The sequence below is a fragment of the Parasteatoda tepidariorum genome, chromosome 6 (assembly GCF_043381705.1).
Source record: "Parasteatoda tepidariorum isolate YZ-2023 chromosome 6, CAS_Ptep_4.0, whole genome shotgun sequence".
NCBI classification, from domain to species: domain Eukaryota; kingdom Metazoa; phylum Arthropoda; class Arachnida; order Araneae; family Theridiidae; genus Parasteatoda; species Parasteatoda tepidariorum.
In genome coordinates this window covers 85,618,302-85,639,209 of record NC_092209.1, presented here as the reverse complement: position 1 = coordinate 85,639,209, position 20,908 = coordinate 85,618,302, and the positions used below count along the sequence as shown (strand labels likewise).

The 20,908-nt window shown below is 26.5% G+C and overlaps 1 protein-coding gene across 4 annotated transcripts in view; it reads left to right on the top strand.

Annotated features, from left to right (window-relative positions):
• LOC107444341 (uncharacterized) overlaps positions 1 to 20,908 on the top strand; it is a 163,024-nt gene that overhangs the window by 125,384 nt on the left and 16,732 nt on the right. For all 4 annotated transcript variants that reach the window (XM_071181675.1, XM_043046941.2, XM_043046942.2 and 1 more), the window contains one exon: positions 1,360 to 1,405. The gene's annotated coding sequence lies outside the window, so the exon portion shown is untranslated. The remainder of the gene's footprint in view (positions 1 to 1,359; positions 1,406 to 20,908) is intronic.

The window sequence follows — 20,908 nt, the reverse complement described above, 5'->3', positions numbered from 1 at the left end:
AAAATTACTGTTATTTACACTAATGCATTAACTTTCAACAAATATTTACTTGCTTGAAAGAAAAGTTTTAATAACGACCACAGACATTTTGATGATTTATTTTGACAAATTAGCAAAATTATTAATAATTTTGCTTTGGTCTACATACGTTATCATGTGTTAGAGACAATGCTGATAAGTGAACAATTACTATTATTGTTTACAAGAATTTATTTAAATTACTTTCGAATTAATGTTGAAGAATGATAAACAGGTATTTTTTATTCAATTATAATAGAGAAGTCAGTAGTTAAAGTACTGCCTTTTAAAATACTGCAGCTATTTCGTACTTAAATATAAATATACTAGTTTGAATGAATTAAATTACATTCACACAAAAAAATACAAATGACAATTATTTTGTCTCTAGTTATTTCTTACCGTGCATTTTTTGTACAAATTCCCAAAATCAATTTAAAATTTACATCAACATCAAAACTAACATTAAGATTACGAAAAATCAATTCAGCATAATTCTGTTGAGTTAGACAGCACTAGCTATTGTTGAGTGTATATACAGTCAAACCCCGCTATAGTGAACACAGTTTATAGTGAATTCCCGGATATAGTGACCGAAATGTTTGGTCCCATGCCTTGTTATACACGTATAATGTTATTTTTTGTGGATATAGTGAACCAAAACAAGAGAGGAAGTTGGATATTATGAACTTTTTTCCGTCTTCGACTGATTTTTCTTCTTAACTTTTTTTTTAATTTTGAAATGTCTACTTCAAAATAAATACTTATACCGATTTCTAAAACCATCTATAGAGAGTGGAATGTGGCAATAAACATTTTCTCTTGTTCTCTTCTTTTATCACAGTTTTCCATCCCTAAACTAAGGCCTGCCCAGGCAGATGTATGGACAAAATTTTCCCTGCATCAGCTAAAGATTACTAATTTTTTTTTTTGTACACAAGACGAAGAGTAAAAAAAAAAAGTTAACGCATTTTTTGCTACTACGTAATATGTTTCAGTCATTTTTGTATTTCATTTTATTGGTCATTTATTAAAATAATGTATAATAAAAAGGAGTTCGGAATCATTAGTTAAATTTGTTTGCGGAACGGATATAGTGAAATCCCGGTTATAGTGATCCAAATTTCAGTCCCTTGAAGGTTCACTATAGCGGGGTTTGACTGTATATATATGCATGGATAATTTTATTGATTGTGTAAAAACTACCTACATTTTCTCCTCCATAATTTAGCTTGTTTACTTGCATTTGCATTTATTCTGTATCATGCAACTTTTATTTACCGTTTATGTGTTGCATTTATTTATTTTTATGTATATTTATTTTATTTATTTATTTTGCAGGGAAACAAGAATTCAGATGTAGCCTTCAAGGTGGATCCAGAAAAAAGTATGTTTATGAACTAAACAAGTATTTTATTCTATATTGCATAATTTTAATATTTTTTCTTAAAGTTAAGTTAAAAAATTTTAAACTAAATAATTATTTCATACACTGTGAAATAATTTCCAAATAGAGAAAAGTTTAGAGAAAAGTATTGGCCTATTAGTTACTAGTTGTTATTACCTCTAATTAAAATTAATTTTTGCGTTCAATTATTATAATAAGTAAAAAGGAATGACTTCTCAAATCTATTAACTTGTTTCCTTAATTTATTTTTCTAATAAAATTATAAACTGTTAATGAGGCTAGTTGCAATTTGCAAATCTCTTCCGCCAATATGTTTTTATTCATCATAAAATCATCACTCACTTTCGGATTTATCACTAAATGTATATGAATTGAAATTATTATCACAGAAGAAATGTACCATCATAATAAAACATCAAATTTTAATAGAAAGTGGAGAGAAAAAAGGGAAGAAAAGGACATGGGTACAAGTCTTCCGTCCCCAGGACGGATTTCCGTCTTTCGAAAATGTCCGCGGACGGAAGTAAGACGGAAACAAGACTGACTCGAAGACGGAAATCGGAATTTTTTTTTNATTTTAATAGAAATTGGAGAGAAAAAAGGGAAGAAAAGGAAGAAAGTTCACTTTTTTAACAATGTTTATGTAATACATTTGTTAATTTTATCAGGATACCTCAGAACAGGGAATGAAAACCTTTGATTTCATTAAATTAACTTTTTTTTTTGTATTTTTTTTTTTTCGTCATACATGGAAAACAGATTTTTTTTTTTACTAGAAATGCTCTTACGACAGTACGACAAATGCAGTACGACAAATTTACTAGGATTTCTTTTTCCATGTGCAGACGTTTTTTTTTTTNTTTTTTTTTTTTTTTTTTTTTTTTTTTTTTTTTTTTTTTTTTTTTTTTTTTTTTTTTTTTTTTTTTATAAGGATTCTAAAAATATTCATTAAAGGCAGTCTTTACGAAACACCCTATATTTATAAATATAAAAAGAAATAATATAAATATAAAAATAAATAATATAAATATAAAAATATTATTTATAAAAAAAAAATAAATTTCCACGCCAATTTTCGGTTTAAAAAAATCAAGATTTTTTTTTTTTTTTAAATTGTCAAGATGAAATTACGAAAAAAATTCACAAGTTTTTCTCTTTTATAGAATTTTAAATATTTTACAGCGTACCAAAGAACAATGCAAAACTTCTAATAAATAAGAAAAAAAAAATTCTTAAATCTATTACTAATAATTTAGAGGCATTTTTTATTGCTATCTCAGAAGAAGGAATAGACAATAAATAAAATTCACTATGAAATTATGAACAGAATACTGTCATGTAAATTTCATCTATCTCTCAATATCTCATTATGGATAAAAATATTTTAATCGTCGTATAACCACCCATTATTTCATCAAAAAAATTGCAATATCTTTCCTCTATATATTTTTCCCTGTATTTACCTATGTCATAACCTACAAATCACTCTTATTTATAAATAAACTCAAAAATAATCCAGAAAAAAAAATAATTAAAACATTTAATAACGTACATTCTGTTTTGTTTACATCAGGAAAGACCTGGAAGGGCTTAGGTCGTACTACAGAAAAATGTCAAAATCGGAAGATTAGCTTGAAGCTTGCATGGAGAAAAAAATAAGAAAGCTTTTTACAGGTTCGAATCGAAACTAAAATAAACAAAACGAAAGTAAAGAAACTAAAAGGAGTGATAGATAATAGAAAAGGAAAATATATAGTGGGAAAATTTATGAGCATCACAAATACTTCCAGAGGCATTGGAATAAGTCGTGTAATTTCTATTTGTCCATCAATCTTTATTGCTTCAAACAAGAGCAAAAAGAAACCCAAAATGACATGTACACAACCACTTTAATAGAGCAATTTAGTCGAAACGTCACAAAACAGCTAAAACTTGTTGTCGGACAAAAGCACCTCATCTTGTTCTCACATTTAAGCCTTTTTTTTCTTCTTTCTCCTCTCCTTTTGGTGCAAAAGGGGGCATTGACAGGCACGAGCTTTTGACACCACACCACTTACGGTCCGTCTTTCATGAACAGTTCATCAAACTCCACCTTGTGCACATCACTATAGATAGCCGTGAGAAAAGCATGTATTATTCTCCGTTCGATTACGACAGATTTCTTCTTTTCTTCGGCATCAATAAAATAACAATGTAGGGATGGAGCAGGGGAAAAAAAATTATTAATAATAAATCCCAGAATGCATCAGTATGTCAGTGGCTCTTAGTTTTTTTTTTTTTTTCATTATTATTATCAGGCTGGTTTTTTTTTTCCTCCTAGGGGAGGGGATATAAGAAAAACGAGGAAATAGGGGCAGGGGTCCGGAAGCCACCGGGGTAAAGGAGAAGCAATAATGACTGTGGGAAGGAAGAAAATGCAAGGAGAAGGAGAGAAAAAATCTAATCGGAGGGGGTTAAAAAAAAAAAAGAAATCCGGATACCTTTACTACACAACAGGAAAGGGTCGAATTCACTAGTGACCCAATTTCGGTTCATCCAGATGATGGTGAAGAAAAAAACATAAGAAGGGGGTGAAGAAAAAGAAAGATTTTTCAAGGATAGATTTCTCGTAGACTATCGGTCGTTGACCGAATGAGATAACTTTTGCTTTTATAATTGCTTCCCCTTGAATTTCGGGGAAGTGCAGCATACCTGTTTCTTTTTTAATAAAATCATTATAAATGCACTCCTTTTTGACTATTCATATGAATGACTTTTGGCGTTGTTTATGGAGTTATAGTTTTATTTAGAAGAAAAAGAAGAAAAAAAAGAAGCTCAGTGTCCAGTTTATTGGAAGATATAATATCTTTTATTGATTAATTTATTTTATATTAATGATAAATTTTGCAATTCGGTGTTTTTTCGCTAAGAACATTACTCTGGAGCACCATGTGAGAAAAAATATGCAGCATGCAATTTTGAATCCATATACAGCATGCACTGGTTGTATATATAATAAGTATAAAACCAGTATACAGCATGTATAACGGTTATACATTGAATCAATATACAGCATGTATAACTGTTATACATTGAATCAATATACAGCATGTTTATCAATTGTACATTAAATCAATATATAACATGTATATCGGTTGTATAAAGATTCAATATACAGCATGTGTATTTGTTGTGCATTGAATCAATATACAGCAAGTGTATTTGTTGTACATTGAATCAATATACAGCTTGTATTTGTTGTACATTGAATCAATATACAGCTTGTATTCTGGTTGTATATTCAATCAATATTCAGTATGCACCGAAATCACCACCCTTAACATATATTTATAAAATCCTTGTCAAGAATGATGTCAAATAGTATACAGTAACATTAGGTATAGCAAAATTAACATTAAAACAATATTTAAAGAATATTTATCACTTGATATTTAAACGATGATGGTGAACTACAAATATCGAAACTCGTTTCACTGCCGGATGAAACAGAGAAGAGTTTAAATGTTATGTATTAAAAACACACCTTGAAGTTTCATAAGGCAATCTAATAGGTTTTGGTTTTTAAATCATGTCTTTCTATTAGACTTTAATAGCGCTTACGACCCTAATGTTTATCCTTTTTTGAATTTATTTTTCTAAAAACGTACATCAATAGAGTTGATAACGAAACATCCTGTGTAAGAATCTAACCGTATTTGTTGACATTTAATTAGAAAAAAAAATTATCGCTTAATTTGATAGAAATAAAAGTTTATATATTTTGTTTCCTAAATAATTTGGGACTGAATGCTTGAAAATAGATAATGGAAGAACCTGCTATCAATCTTTAATTGGAAAATTTTTCTTTAAGGCAGAAGCAAAGCATTTTCGTTTCCTTTTTCCTAATTTCCGAAATTAATTTATTTTATTTCCCTCTTCTCTAACTTTAGTTTCAAATGTCATAAAAAATGAAAATAAATTTTCAATTTTAACTATCCCTTCTTATTTTGGTCCAAAAATAAATATTTTTTAATCGTTAAAAACTTTAGTTGATAAAGCAAAAAAATAAGATTTATATAATAAAGCGTTAATAAATACGATGATATACAAGGTAAATTCAATAACTTGTAACAGTTATACGCGACTACCTGGTATCATGACTGTTTAATATAAACAACAATACTTAAAATTTTTACTTAATATACTTAAATTTTTAAAGAACTTAAAATTTTTATTTATTTATTTATTTTTTAAATTTTAAATGAATCTATTGAACTTACATCTTCATACATAGAGAAATTGTGAATCCCTATTTTTTTCAGTTTTGTACAATTTGAAACAATCCATACCCTTAAAAGTACAAAAAAAAAAGATTTTTTTTCCTTTTAGAAAACAATGGTGCATTCGCAAATTTTTGGCTAATTTATTGCATTGCTGTTGTAGCTTGTAACTTCAAAATTTAATGGATTTGACGTATTAGCTCAGTTCAATAACTGAAATACAAAAAATTAAAATTAAAAAAAAAATATTTTAAAACAAAGCTTGTTTAAAATATACGTTTGTTTAAAATAAACTATTTTTAAACAATAAATTCGATGTAAGGAACAAAAAATTATCAAAATTGCCTTTGTAATGTGACCTTAAAATTTGATAAATAGAATGTTACTCATGAAAACTTCTACAGTCACAAAAATATTTTTAGAGTGGTGCAATTTTTGAAAGACCAGTGTGAAAATAAACAAAACCACCATTTTTTGGAAGGATTCCCGGATACTTCCGCTTCCTTTATCAACTAAATATTGACTAGAAGAGAAGAATATATATTTTTTTTTTCTCAAAGTTTCACCTGCTGTTAGGTAAGGAAAGGGTTACGCAACCTGTTTAGTATTCTTAACCCTTTCGACTCCTTAAAATGCACCTGTATTCGAGAAGGAAGGGATTTCATTTCTTTTCTTCACCTCTCCTTTATTATCAGTTCCAGGAAGTGAATAAAAAATTCTTGTCTTTAATATTTGGATAAAATAATTTTAAAAAATGATATTTCGTTGCTAGTTTCATGGAAAATAATTTCCAAACATTTTTCTTGATCAAAAAGTAAATTTGTGAAGGGAGTATGTAATTTTTAAAAAAGAAATAATAATTAATGAAATTATTGTCGAAATAAATAACAAAAAAAGAGATCTTTGCTTTAAATTTCGTTTTTTCTTTTGTGTATGTGTCTTAAAATTTTTATTAGTTTCAAAATAACGCAGGACCTTAATCCTGAAATATTCAAAAAATAGCTTCGTCTGAAAAAATGAAGAAAATTTGTTTACAAATCGATATTGTTAATTTTATCTAGAAAAAGTTTTGATTGATAATGTAACAATGATTTTGGCGATTTCAAGATTCATTTTCCCCAAAATTAAATTTTTACTGTTGTGAAATGCTTTTTTTTAAATTAAATTTATAAACATAAAATTTTTGCATAAATGATGTTATTTAAAAGATTTCTATGAATTGTTTTGTTGAAATAATCAAAACAAATTTTTTTGTTGTGGTTCGAAGGCATCGAAAAGAGTAAAACTAACATCCCTCTAACCTCCCCGTTGAGTTAAACGAATACTGATCTTTGATTCCTACTATGCATTTGTAGACAGAGTTCTGCAGATATTTGAGAAGCGAGGAATAATGTTTAAATTTTTTTTCCATTCATACATGAGCGAAGAAAAAAAATTAGGTAAAATTGCAATACTGTATGGTAGTAATATTTTTGATAAAGGAAAAAATAAGCGATTTTAGTTAATGAATTTTAATGTACGATATTTTAAAGCATTCATTAGGCAAATTTTTCATGCATATATGATAACGGTTTATAATAAATTCTGGTTTTCAAAATAATAGGTTTTATTACCTCTTATTTAGTAAAAACTGAAAAGTAAATTGAAGAATTATAAAATTACATCGGTACTGAATTTGTCAATTATTAAAAATTCATCTAATAAATATTTAAAAATATATTTTGATTCAAATATATGAATAAAAGAAAAATTCTTCATCGATGTCAATCAAAATTATTCCTCGAATTTTGTGTCCTTTCAAATCTTTCACGCATACTAATAGAGGGTAGTATGAAATTTGTTTATTTTTTTTCTGAAATCAGGATTGAACATATCTTGTTAAAGACATTTTTTTTTATAAATTTAAGTGATTCAGATGTAGAAAATTAACAATAAAATAAGTAGATAAATAATTTTAATAGTAGAATTTGTTTTCGCCTGCGCTCCAGGTCCAAACTTTCGGATTAAGTTTTATCTGTGAAATAATATTACCAACATTATTTTTAACTTTAACTTTCATTTATAATTCAACTAGTTATTACTATTATTGACATAAAAATGATCAGTTTAAAATATTATAAAAAACAAAATTGTGTATTCTTATTTCTATTCGTAATTTTTGTTTATGCTGCTCTTCTTACTTAAAACCTAATAAACAAGATTTCTTAACTAAACACATCCTTTATTATAAAAAACAAAATTGTGTATTCTTATTTCTATTCGTAATTTTTGTTTATGCTGCTCTTCTTACTTAAAACCTAATAAACAAGATTTCTAAACTAAACACATCCTTTACTGTAGAAAAGTAATAAGCATAACATTTAAGGATAAAAATTGCATAAAATGTAATTTTTTTGAAAAAATTTATTTTTTTCATGTTACTCAGTGTAATTGGTGATTATTGACAAGGCACTTTTTTTTTAGCCCAATGAACAAGATTTACGAACTTTGCACCCATTTCTATCCAACTTCCAACACATGTAAACCCAGTATACCAACCAACAGGTGTTTTTAACAAAAAAAAAATAATAATAAAGTAACATAAGGAAAACGGAAATTGAAGAAAGTGTTTCGGAGACTTTACCCATCTCAGCAGGTGTTCAAAGGATTAAGTGCTTGGGCGCGTGTCTTCGCCCGGGGCGGCCACCCGTTTTTTTCTTATCTTTTTCTCTCTAATTTTTTTTTCTTATTAAAACAGTTGTTTTTCCTTTACTAGACTTAAGTATTAAAGGCGTTTCAGTTTCAGAGAATGATTTATTTATTATTTTCCCCTTCTCTTTTTTTTCTTTTTTTCTCACCTGTCAGCGTGAAAGATTTGATAATGTGTATAAGTGCCTTTGGCCACCCAAACTTAAAGTAGTAAAGTGTTGATTACAGATTGTTAACATGAAATTGATTTGAAACACGTGCCTTGGTTTATTATTATTTTATTTTCTATTGTTCTACTTTTTTTTCGAATGGGAAGAGTGAATTTTTTGATGTGCCCTCCCCCTTTCTTTATTGTGTTATGGTTTATAGTTGAAAATCAATAATAAAAATAAATTTCGATTGCTGTTGAATTTTTTCCTTACCTTCTAGAATTCTAAGTCAAATTAATTTAGAAGGGGGAAAAAGAACGATTCACTCTTTACTAATAATTGACATTTTTTAATATTGTTTTCCAAATCAAATGTTACAAGTTGGTGAAAATTCAAAATTTTGGGCTATAAAAATAACAACAAAAAAGAATAAATAATTAATATGCTTCGTAACATTGAAAATATAGATTACCACAACTGTAAGAAATTTAAAATTTTATTCTAAATTTTTTGTCTACTCTATTTAATAGTTTTATCCGAATCATAATATAATTGTTGTAGTCGGGAATCATGCAAAGAGGAAATTTTTGGTGCGCCTTAAGGATTCTGTCCTGAGAGAAAAAATTTTTTAACTCCTAACATATTTTTATGATTTTATTTAAATGCTCGTATCATACAGATAACTTCGAGAAAATTATTTTTGCATTAGTAAATTGGGGGATAAGTCATATCTAACTATATATCAAAATCTAACGATGGTGTCGTAGTTTTCCATTGTTGTCGGTGCATTTTAATTGGCCGAAAAATCACATGGTAGGATCTAGTTTTCCCAATTTGATTATCATATTGGTCAGGTTGTCATCAGCATAAAATTGAAATAAGCCATAAAGGTATTGTTTTCCTATAAATATTTTTCGTATCCTTAATTTTTGGTATTAACCTGTATTGTTATTATTACGTTTTTGATTTTGTTTGTCTTCAAAATTAAAACTTTAAAGGGATTGTTTTTATTATCAGAATAACATAATTCTACGTTACATTTTAAGATAAAGTTGTTTAAATTGGTGTCTAAATTTTAGTAACTGTTTTACTGATATGCGTTGCAGTTAAAGAGATTCGTTAATTAATTTAGAACTTAACTTTTAGTCTCGTGCACAAAATGATGAATCCAAAAATTTTATTTGAAATATGTCCTTCCGTTTAGTGAGCAAAAATATTAAATTACAACTGCAAACTCACCAAATTTCTTATAACAATATACTTTCAATTTTAAATATTATTACAAAAAATGATTTCTTAGAAAAATGATTACTTAGTAGATGTCCACTAATAGATCTTAACTGTAGCATGTGGGAAATATATGGACTTGGGAAGTGGTGACACAAGTGTTCTTTTTTGTACATATATTTTAAGTTGAATAGTTTCAACTGTTTTTTTTGCCAAGAAACAACAATTATTGCAAAGCAATCATCGGGATTGGTGAACCATCAGCGAACAAGGAGCTTAGCCCCCTAGTATCATCATTAGAGCCCGGATTTTGATGACCTAAAAAATCTCAACTAATGCCCTTAAAAAGTGCAAAAAATGCCCTTAAAAAGGACCAAAATTGCCCTTAAAAATGCAAAATTTCGCAAAAAATGCCTTAAATTAAGCAAAAATATTGAATTAAAAAAATATTTCGGTCTTTAAAATTATTATGAGTAATTTAAAAAATATAAAGCAATGCAATACTTCATTAAAGTTTTAAAAAAATGTTTTATAGCCTAAAATAACAAAAAAAGGAAAATATATTGACACCAAAATATTTTTATTTTGTATAGAAACTTTAATGGATATAACAACTTCCATCTCATAATATTACTAAATATCAGAATTATATTGAATTATTAAATGTTTCTTGATAATTTTAAATGTAAGCGAGCGTCTCTTGTCTGAAAGTAAATTTTCATTCCTGCAGAAGCTTCTTTCAACGTCTACTGATGTTATAGGTGTGTACTTGAAAAAGACGGTCTCACTTACTTACAATTCTTCTTCAATTAGAAAAGATTTTGCTTCACCTGTTAATATTCTATAGATTTTCTTCATTGTTTGGAAGCCAGTGTAATAATGAAAATTGATAAAAAATAGTAAAAATTGGAAAAAATTAACAAAAAAACTTTAAAAAAATGCATTAAAATGCAAAATACGCCCCAAAATTTAAAGAAAAATGCCCTATAAATCTAAAAAAATGCTCTAAAAGACAAAAAATGTCCAAAAATGCAAAAAATGCATAAAAATGCACATGTCATCAAAATCCGGGCCTTAATCATCATATTTGTTTTGGTTTAGTTGCACGTATATATCCAAAGAAGCAATTTATCCATGGCCAAAAAATCTGATAACCTTTAAATTTAAAGCTGTCTTGATACCCTGTGAAGTCAATAAATAAAATAATTTCATTTTTATCTTGAATAAGTATTTTTTACTTATTTATTTATTTGTTCAATTAAATTTGCTGATGACCATCTTATTACTAGTACTCAGATATAGGTTCAGCGTTGAATCATAATGTTAATACTTTGAAGCGTAATACAGTGCACGTTTGCTGCAATTTTAAGAACAAAGTGTTTGAATATAATCCGATTCTGGCCCTAGTTCGATTCCGGGAAGGAATATTTGTACTGTAATATTGTAAGACTTATAATATTTCAAAGTTATTGAAAATTTAGCATTAGCATTGATTCAACAAACTTCAGAATACAAATATAAACTGTTAAATCCAGCTCATTGTAATTTTGAATATGCTGCAATTTCAAATGAAATTGCAGCATATTTAAAAATCAAATGAAATTCTGTTCCATTTAAAGCTAAGCTAACTTGTGAGCTAATGCAATGAAAGCAGGAGCAAATTTAAGGGTCTCCTCATTTAGGACTTCTCATAAAACAGTAAAATTTTTATATATAGTAGATAATAATAACAATAGTACTTTTCATAAATTACGATTTGGTTTTCAGTCAGAATAGCATTTATAAGAACTATGCAATAAAAAAAGAAACTGAAATTTTTTTGAAAAAAAGCACTAATATCCTTTAATAATGCCGTAACACTCCTTATTATGGATTCAACAATTTTTTTTAAAACAAAGTCACACTTATACTAAATTCTTCATTTTTATTCTAAATTCTTCATTTTTATACTAAATTTTCTTCGTTTATTCATTATTATTATTATTATAGTTTATATATTATTCGTATGTTTAAAGTTACATTGACTTCTGTTTATTTTCTGTTTATTCTGTTTAGTAATATAATTATAAATAAATTGTATATAAATTATATATAAATAAATTATATATAACTTGCATTTTCTGCTTTTAGAAATGCATATTTTCTTAACTGCCAAAATGTTTTTTTTCAAGAAGCAGTAGAATAATAATAATAAGTCTTAACTCAATTGAAATGGTTAAAAAAAATGCATAACATTATTAATCAATACTTTTTTTCAGCATTTCAAAACACCAAATTTCTGAATTACTTTAACTAATTTTAAATGAAGTTTAAGTTTAAAAACTCAGAGCAATTTCAAATAAGTTTAGTAAATGTATTAGTAAAGAGCTGATAAGGGTTTAATAGAAATACTGAATTCTGCAAAACTTATGTTACATTATTGCATAGTATAATCTTTTCATTCAAACTATGCAATACTTTTGGCATTAATTCATTGAATTATTTTATTTAAAGTAAAAATTTAAACTGAGTTCTGAATTTGAATTATATTACTCCAGATAAATTTCTCTCTTTCATTACAACTGAATACACTCTGTCATAAATTAGAAATAAATAAATGAATAAAATTCTAAATTAATTTTTTAAATTGATTTATTTAAGTGTTTGATATAAATTTATAATATAATTTATTCCAATTTAACTAAAAGGCTTAACAATTTTTTCTTAAAATATAAAATAAAAAAAAGTATGACATGTGTATAATATTTTTCTGAATTATGTTGTATGAAAGCATTAAAATTTTCTCACTTAATAATAAATTAAAAGAAAACTGCCAAAGTCAAAAGTATTTTAACTCTTTCTTACAACAGAATACCAATAAAAACAAAATTTTCCTGCTTTTTCCCGAAGTTAAAATATTCTAATTAGCAGCCGTGAATATATTGTAATATTTAATGACTCCCCCCTTTTTCCGAGGAGCAAGATATATTTAAAATTGAATTAATTATCTCCCCCGCTCCCCTAGCTAATTTCCACCATTTTCCTCCCCTTTCCTCATATATCTACGCTCTACCTATACATCGTTGAAACAAATAAAAAAGAAGGAATAAAATATAATAAAAAATATTTAATAGCCTGATGCGAGGGAGGTTCCGTCACCCTGCATAGCCCGGGTAACAAATGATCATGTGTGTATTCAAAGGGTTAGTGAAAAAGAACGAGTATACGCCCTTTGTGGACAATGATTGGCTTTTGCAACCCTTTCGCCCATCCTCTCATTGGTCGCCGCCTAGTTTACAGCGTTACCATGACAATCGTTCATTGGTTGGACACCTTTTTCTTCCACCATTTTTTTTAGTTATTAATGATTATACCGGAAATAGTACTTAGCTTATTTTAGGTAGTTCATTTCTCGGTATGGGTGGTAATCTATTTTTGGCAATTCTCTTCAATTTTGGCTTAGTTTTATTATTTTTTTATATTTTTCTTTCTCTTTTTCCGTTTGCGTTGCATGCCGAGTGTTTTAATTGAAATGAAAGTTATTTATTTATTCAGTAATCGTTTCCAAATGTGAGAAGTTTGAAGGGTAGATCATTGTATTTGGGCTTATGCTTGAATTTCTAAAAAAAAAAAAAAAATTTCTCAGAAGATGTGGAAGTTAAATTAGAGGAATTATAATCTTAATTATAAAAAAATAGTTCTCAGAATTTAAAAAAAATAATAATAATAATCTGTATTAAGTTAAGAAAGGACAGTGTTTTCGATTCAAACTCATGAAATTAATTTAGTCGAAATTGTTTAGTGCAATAACGAAAAAAAGGAAATGGAATTGTTTGCCCTTTTTTAAACCCACCTTTTTTGAAGCTGTAATGTAAATTCCAATTGAAACAAAAATAAAAATAAATATAATAAAAGCAATAAAGATTACTAAATTAGATTAGAATAGTATAAAATAGTTAAAAAATACGTCAATGATTAATTGGAATGATATTGCTTCATTATTTAGTAATATTAATGGAATACTATTTATTATTAAGAGAATTATATTAAGAGTAAGAATATTATACGTTAATTCAAAAATAATGGCTTATACTTGAATTTCTAAAAAAATTTTCTTTCTCAGAAGCTGTGGAAGTTAACTGAGAGAAATTAAAATCTTAACTATAGAAAATAGATCTCAGAATTAAAAAAAAGAATCTCAGAATTCAAACTCATGAAATCAAAAAATTTTAATCAAAAAATTTTAATGCAATAATAAAAAAGGGAAATGAAATCGTTTGTACTTTTTTAAACCCACCTTTTTTAAAGCAGTAATGTAAATTCCGATAGTAACAAAAATAAAAATTAATATAATAAATGCAATAAAGATTACTAAATTAGATTAGAATAGTATAAAATAACACAACAAAAAATTAATTTGAATGATATTGCTTCATTATTTAGTATAATATTAAAAGAATATTATTTATTATTAAGATAATGGGAATAAGAATTAGGAATATTATACATTAATTATATTATAAACATTAATTATATTATTAATTATACATTAATTATATTATAAGAATATTATAAAAAAAGTGTAATAAAGTGTAAAAATAATTTATTTATTATGTTGCAGTTTGCATGTAATATAAATAAAATAGTGATATCGCTTGTAAGCAATTGGATTTGGTGTTATTAATTTCTTGTTGTTGTCCGTTATTGAAGTCTCTCGATTATATAAAAGAAAAACTTGCTTGGCGAACATTTTAATTGTCAGTTTTTCATTGAAAAAAAAAAAAGATCTTTAATGAACAGACGATCCAGATATCATTAGCTGTGTATAGAATCATTTATCTCAGCAGTAATTTTTACATTTACTCTAATATTTCTTTGATATTATAGCCGTTGTTATATATGTATTTAAATTTTGATATTATGATTTAAAATTAAGGGCTTCATACTAAAAGTGCAACCCTACATCGCGAATTTTTTTTTTTTTTTTTAGAAATTATCGTGCGACATTTTTGATACATACTTAAAAAAGCAGTGAACTCGAAATAAATTATTTATTTTGAACTGTGTATGTCATCTTGCTATGAGGAATTATCTAGGCTTTCGAAAGAACAAACAACTAAAATACTTTATAAAGCTATTATACATTTTTAAAAATCGCCAATTTGTGGACATTGTTTTGTACCTAAATGAAAATCATTAAAGTTTAAATGATAATTCTAAACTTTTACATTTTTCTAAGAACCAAGTAACTTTTCAAATAGCTAAAAATTAGATCATGCACACTTTTCATTTTCATAAAATGGTTTAATTGCAACTCTAAAAGAAGACTATCGCAGATACACAGACACTTGACCTATGAATTCAGCGCAAGCTTATCGTTTATAAGCAAGAGGGCGTGTTAAAATCAAGCTATGTTTTACGTAATTGAAGAATATGTAATGAAAGAATTGAAATCTTTGTGAAAGAATATAGAATGTGTCTCTTTTGAGAATTGATACTTGACGTTCTTGACGCACGCGAAAAAGAACGGAAAGAACGGTTGTTAACATAAACAAATACCACGTTTTAACTACCAATCAGAATCGAAATACTCAAACTACGTCACTTGCAGGTATCCCATTATGGTTTTCCGAAATATTGACATTGTGCACGATTTTCATTATTATAGAGGGAGCTGGTTAAAGGCGTGCAAACCTAACAGTTGAAAAACTACTACAAACTGACAACAGTTATAAAAATAGTAAATGATTACCTAAAAAGCGTTATTTCATGTGGTAACTGATTATTCGGAAAATAACCTAAATGATGATTAATGATTTTAAAAAATTTTATCCTTTAAATATTGTGTTAGTATTTTAAAAATTCTTCGCTGTGAAGAACGTAAATTGTTGACGATGTTTTGCCGATTTTTATTATGTTAGTGTTAGCCAATAATATGCAGTTTCATTTATTTTGGAACAAGCACTGAAAAAGTTACTTTGAACATTGACCTAAAAATAAAAGTAAAATAAAATAAAATTCGATTTGGTCATCGTGATTAAACTCCAATGTCTCGAAATCGAAATAATTCTAAATTATTTAATTTAATATATAAAATCTAAACAAAAACATTGAAAGTATTCTTTTAATAAAAGTAATAGTAAAAAAATTGTCATAGGTAACGATGAAATACTAAAGTAATATACTCCCTGAAATATTCTAATAATTTAAGAAATTCGAATATTTGATATTTATCATATCTTTGAGTAGAAATATTTATATTATGAAGCTGTAAAATATTTTTTAAAAAAATATTTCAGTGTTATTTTTATTAACTTATATTAAAATTTAATTTCATTCAGAAATGAAATTTACATATATGCATTAGATAATAACTTAAAACTAAACGGCTATGTTAGTTTTCATTTGTTATTCTAATATTTTGGAGTTGAGGTGATTTTTAAAAGTAAATATTGCCTAGCTAATAGAATCAAACTTTTTAAAAAATAGTTCGATTGTATAAGAAATAATTTCCTATAACTGATATTAAGTAGTAGACTTTATCCTATCTACCTCATTTTAGAATCAAATATCATTTTTAAATGCTCAGATTATTGATGCATATTTTATTTTCTAATAGTTTCAAAAGTAGATCTTATATACTGAAAGAGATATCTTTTAACAGAAAGCTGTAGTCAGTGATTAAATACTTTTATTTTAATAGAATGTTATGATGTTTCTGCCTCTAATGTAATTCTAAAGATGATTTTCTTAAACTAAGAAAGCATGTTATGTCCGATAGAAAAAAGTTGAACTAAATATCAATAGCAAAGCTTAGCTTTATATTATGTGATGTAATTATTTTGTATTTGTTTTATCTTTTTATATTAAATTTCTTAAACGCTGCTGTTTTGGTTGTTTAACTTTATGGTACGTTTTGTTTTGCTGCGTAAAAAGTGAGAAACTAATAAACTTGAAATTTTACGTAGAAAAATGTGCAGGAAATACAATGCAATAAAAAAGTTAACATTCCATAATTAGTACCGGGATAAATTATTGTTAAACTTGTAGTTAAAAATGTCACGTTGACCGCTAAGCAGTTCACAGTAATGCAATTACAAAAGTTGACGTGCTGAAAGCCCGCTTTTTATTTATGAAGTAGACGCAAGCTTTTTTTTTTAAATTTAATTTTAATTAATTTATTTATTTTTATTATTATTATTTCTATTTGTTTTAAAGTTATTACAACTTCTTATTCGCCAATCTTCTTCTATTTTTTTTTCTTCTTTTTTTTTAAAAAAAATTTTTTTATTTATCAGTTATTGTATAAACATTTATGCCTCGGAGATCTTCATATCCTAAGCTCAAATTAGATTAGATGCTTAAAAAAAAAGAGAGGCTAAAATTTAATATAATAATAATAAATAATGACAGATTAAGATATTATATGTTCCTTTTAGTGATCTTAAACGTGTATATTGAAATTATTAAAAATATCAACGGTTTTAAAAACCGTTTCCAATTGAACCGTGATGCAATATAAGGTTATCGTTACATATAATCAAAGAAAATTACTTCTCATTGATCACTGCTTATTGTGACGCATATTCTGTATTCCTAAGTTTAAATACTGCAGGTAGAGTTGATTAGTTTTCAAATCTTGGCAGATATTCTGTCGTTTTGTTGCGATTAACGTATTAGCAAAATTTGCTTACATAAAATTATAAAAATCATATAATTTATAAGGAAAATGATAACTTTTTTTATCGTTTCTATGATAACTTCTTTATTGTATGACTAAGAAGCAATTACGGGAGTTAGTGGACGGAGAGAACAGGGGCAAAAATTCCTAGTTAATTAAAAATATATATATTTTAAGAAAAATGAAAACACTGCAAATTTATGTTAGTATCATTTTCACTATATCAGCCTTTTTTTGAAACTATATTTGATTTCAACCTGATATCTGTATTGATTCTGATTTTGCCCCAAAACCTTTTCATTTTAAAAATATTGAATATTTTTCGATATGTAAGATATAGTTCAATATTTACACAGACTACTTCAGATTTCGCGATGAAATTTGCGTCGATAAATACGTTTTCTTAAAAGAGTTGAGCAAATATTTTGAAATTACAAAAATGACGACGATTCAGAAACTCGAAATGAGAATTATTTATACTGTCTAATAAATAAAAATTAAATTTTGCTGGTTGTATTATTGCTACTAGTTTATTTTAAATCCAGCTTATGTAACTTTATGTAAAATTTCGTAAAATATTTTTATTATGTTTCAAATAAATTGGCATTAGTGGCGTTAGCTTAGCTTATCGGAATTAGCTTAGCTCTATCTTGAGAAATTGTCTTTATTTTAGATAAAGAAATATGAAAATGAAAATTTGAAATCTGCATCATGATTTTAATGAATGTATATAACTAAAATTAGCTGATATTGAAAAAAAAGAAAAAAAAATAACGCAAGGCAAAATTGGTTATGATATTTGCTCATATTTTAGACACACAATGTTATTTTGAAAATTTTTTATTAAGTTAATATTTTGTTTATTTAAGGAGCAAATGTTTTTATATGAATAATTGATGAATACATCGTTTATGCATTAACAGACAAAAATATGAAATTAAAAATACATTTTTTAGCAATTCCTGTTGAGCTTTTTATTCGTTCTTTTTTTAAAAAAATCTCTTATTTATAAAATGCTTATATTGTCGTTTTCATCTTTTTCGTTTTCTAATTTATTGTATTGTTCCGTATTGTCCTGAAAATAATTTGTATTTGTAATGTTTTCAATTAATATGTAAGAGAGAGGGCTTTAATATGGGTATTTTTTACAGATTAGTCAAAAAACTTTATTAAATGCTATTTTTTACTCATAAATTATTCTTTTAGTTAATGACTTGGACGTTTTACTGCATTCAGGTTTATATTTGGATTTAAAAAGATGCTTAGTTTTTCCATAATAATTTTTTTGAAAGAATGATTGTTTTTTCACACTTGCCCCACTACACGGGATTAGTATTCTTTTGGAAGTCTCTCCTAATTAAATTAGCTACAGTTTTTTTAGAAGACTACCATCGTTCGTTAATAATTTCGTTAAAACGAGAATTGTAATTTTGATCCATTTTTCTAATAATACGATCATAAAGTCGTTTTTAGTAGGATTGTGAATCTTGACTTGAAATCTGAATTCTATTATTACATTAACGTATGGTAAAAATAATTTATCAGTAAATTAGCTTGAATCACAAATTACTTAAGTTATCCTAGAGATTTAATTTCTGTGCATCAAGTTCTTACAAAAACATCAGGTTTTGAAAACAGTCATTCGATTAAGGCATAGTGGATCACAATTTGTATTTTGAAATCTTAGATTAGGGGAAGCTAATTATAATTTAACTTTAAGTTGTCAAAATATTAGAATTTATTGTACTTTAAATCGTATTTTTAATGTACCAATTTCTTACTAACACATCTCTTAATTTTCAAAAACGCTTATTCTAGTTATGGTCGTAAATGTACTGCTAATTTTAATTATTACTCGTGTTAAAAATTTATTATTTAACTAACGTTACCTTTATTTTTCAAAAACGATGTCTTCTGTTGTTGTAAAAAAATTAGTATGACTAATTAGAAACTTAATATTTTTATAATAATTTTTTTTATTCCAGTTTAGATTTGCACTCTAAAATCAATGTAAAATTAATCTATTACTTTTAATGTTCTAGTGTGTTTCTACGAAAAAGTGGGTTGCTATGTCTGTGAGAAAAGGGAGGAAAAACAATCACTCAACAAAAATAATTTTTAAAAAACTTCTCATAGAATAGACATTCTATTATATCCCATTTATGGGTATATTGTAAGACTTTGAAATAAATTTATTCATAAAGAATCACTTAAGCATATATTTTGATGACTTTTTCTTCATGTCAGAATACTAGGCAAATCGGAAGGCTTTTTTTATAGATATATATAATATTACTAATTATTTTTGCGATTTGCATTTAATATATTTTTTTTTAAAAGTTATTTAGTGCCGTACGAAAAACAATATATTTCTGACTATGACGTTTTTTTACTGACTGATTAATTTAGCCTGGCATTTAAATTAATGTAACTGAATAAATAATTTTTATGCCATGCTCTACGGTTTCATGATAAAATTACCAAATTTTACTACATTTATAACATTTTGACAGGCATTATGAAACAATATTTTATTTTTAATTTTTTCAAAATCATTAATCAAATCAATCATAACTAAATCAAAATCATAAACCAAAGCAATTCGGCAAAAATTTCCGAGTTTTTCGGTGTTCCCATAGAACCAGTAACACCGTAAAGTGTTACTGGTTCATTTTTTCCATAAAGACCATTTTTTCCCCTCAGTGCATGATCATTTCACTCTGTATGTTTTCAAAATTTTTGTTAACATTGAAACAAAATATATATATATAAATGCTGAGTCACAATATTGTTTTGAGAGCTTCATCTGAAATTTAATTGTTATTAAATTTTAGTAGACAGGTATCTGTAAAAGCACTTGAACATTTTTCGAAAATTAATAAGCATTAAATTTTCTTAACGACTCAAAATTTGGAATATCGGGTTGCATAACGTCATCATGAATCTTATAGGCTCACGTTAGCACCATATTGAAATTGTATGAAATTTGAGAAAGGTTATCGTTCTTCGTGACCCAAAACTTCAAACATTGTATCAATATATATTTCTTTTTTTCTTTGTGTGTTTGTACAAATATCTCGAGTTTTAATGAAAACTAGTGAGCTGCGCCCCCTGCTCGCTAACGCTCGCCAACCCCCGGAAATTGCTACGCAATCTTATATGGTTTGCTTCCCTCGCTACTAACTTAGGTACATTGCAAATGCACAAAATTATAAGAATTCAAAACAATCATTCAAATCCATATAAAATTTCTTTTTTTTTTTAAAAAAAATTAACAAATTTAAAAAAATTAAAAATAATTAATTCTTTTTTCTAAAAAAAAAACCGTTTAAGTTTTTAAAAGCGCTATATGTTGAGCCACCTCAACTAGATTCGGCATGTGACATTTTTAGCGGCAATCATTGGTCGATTCGCCGTGTAAGAGAAATAGTAACGTAAACAAAACAAAGCAAACGTTGCCACCGGCGGAAAAGAAATACAGCCAAAATTTGGGAGCCAC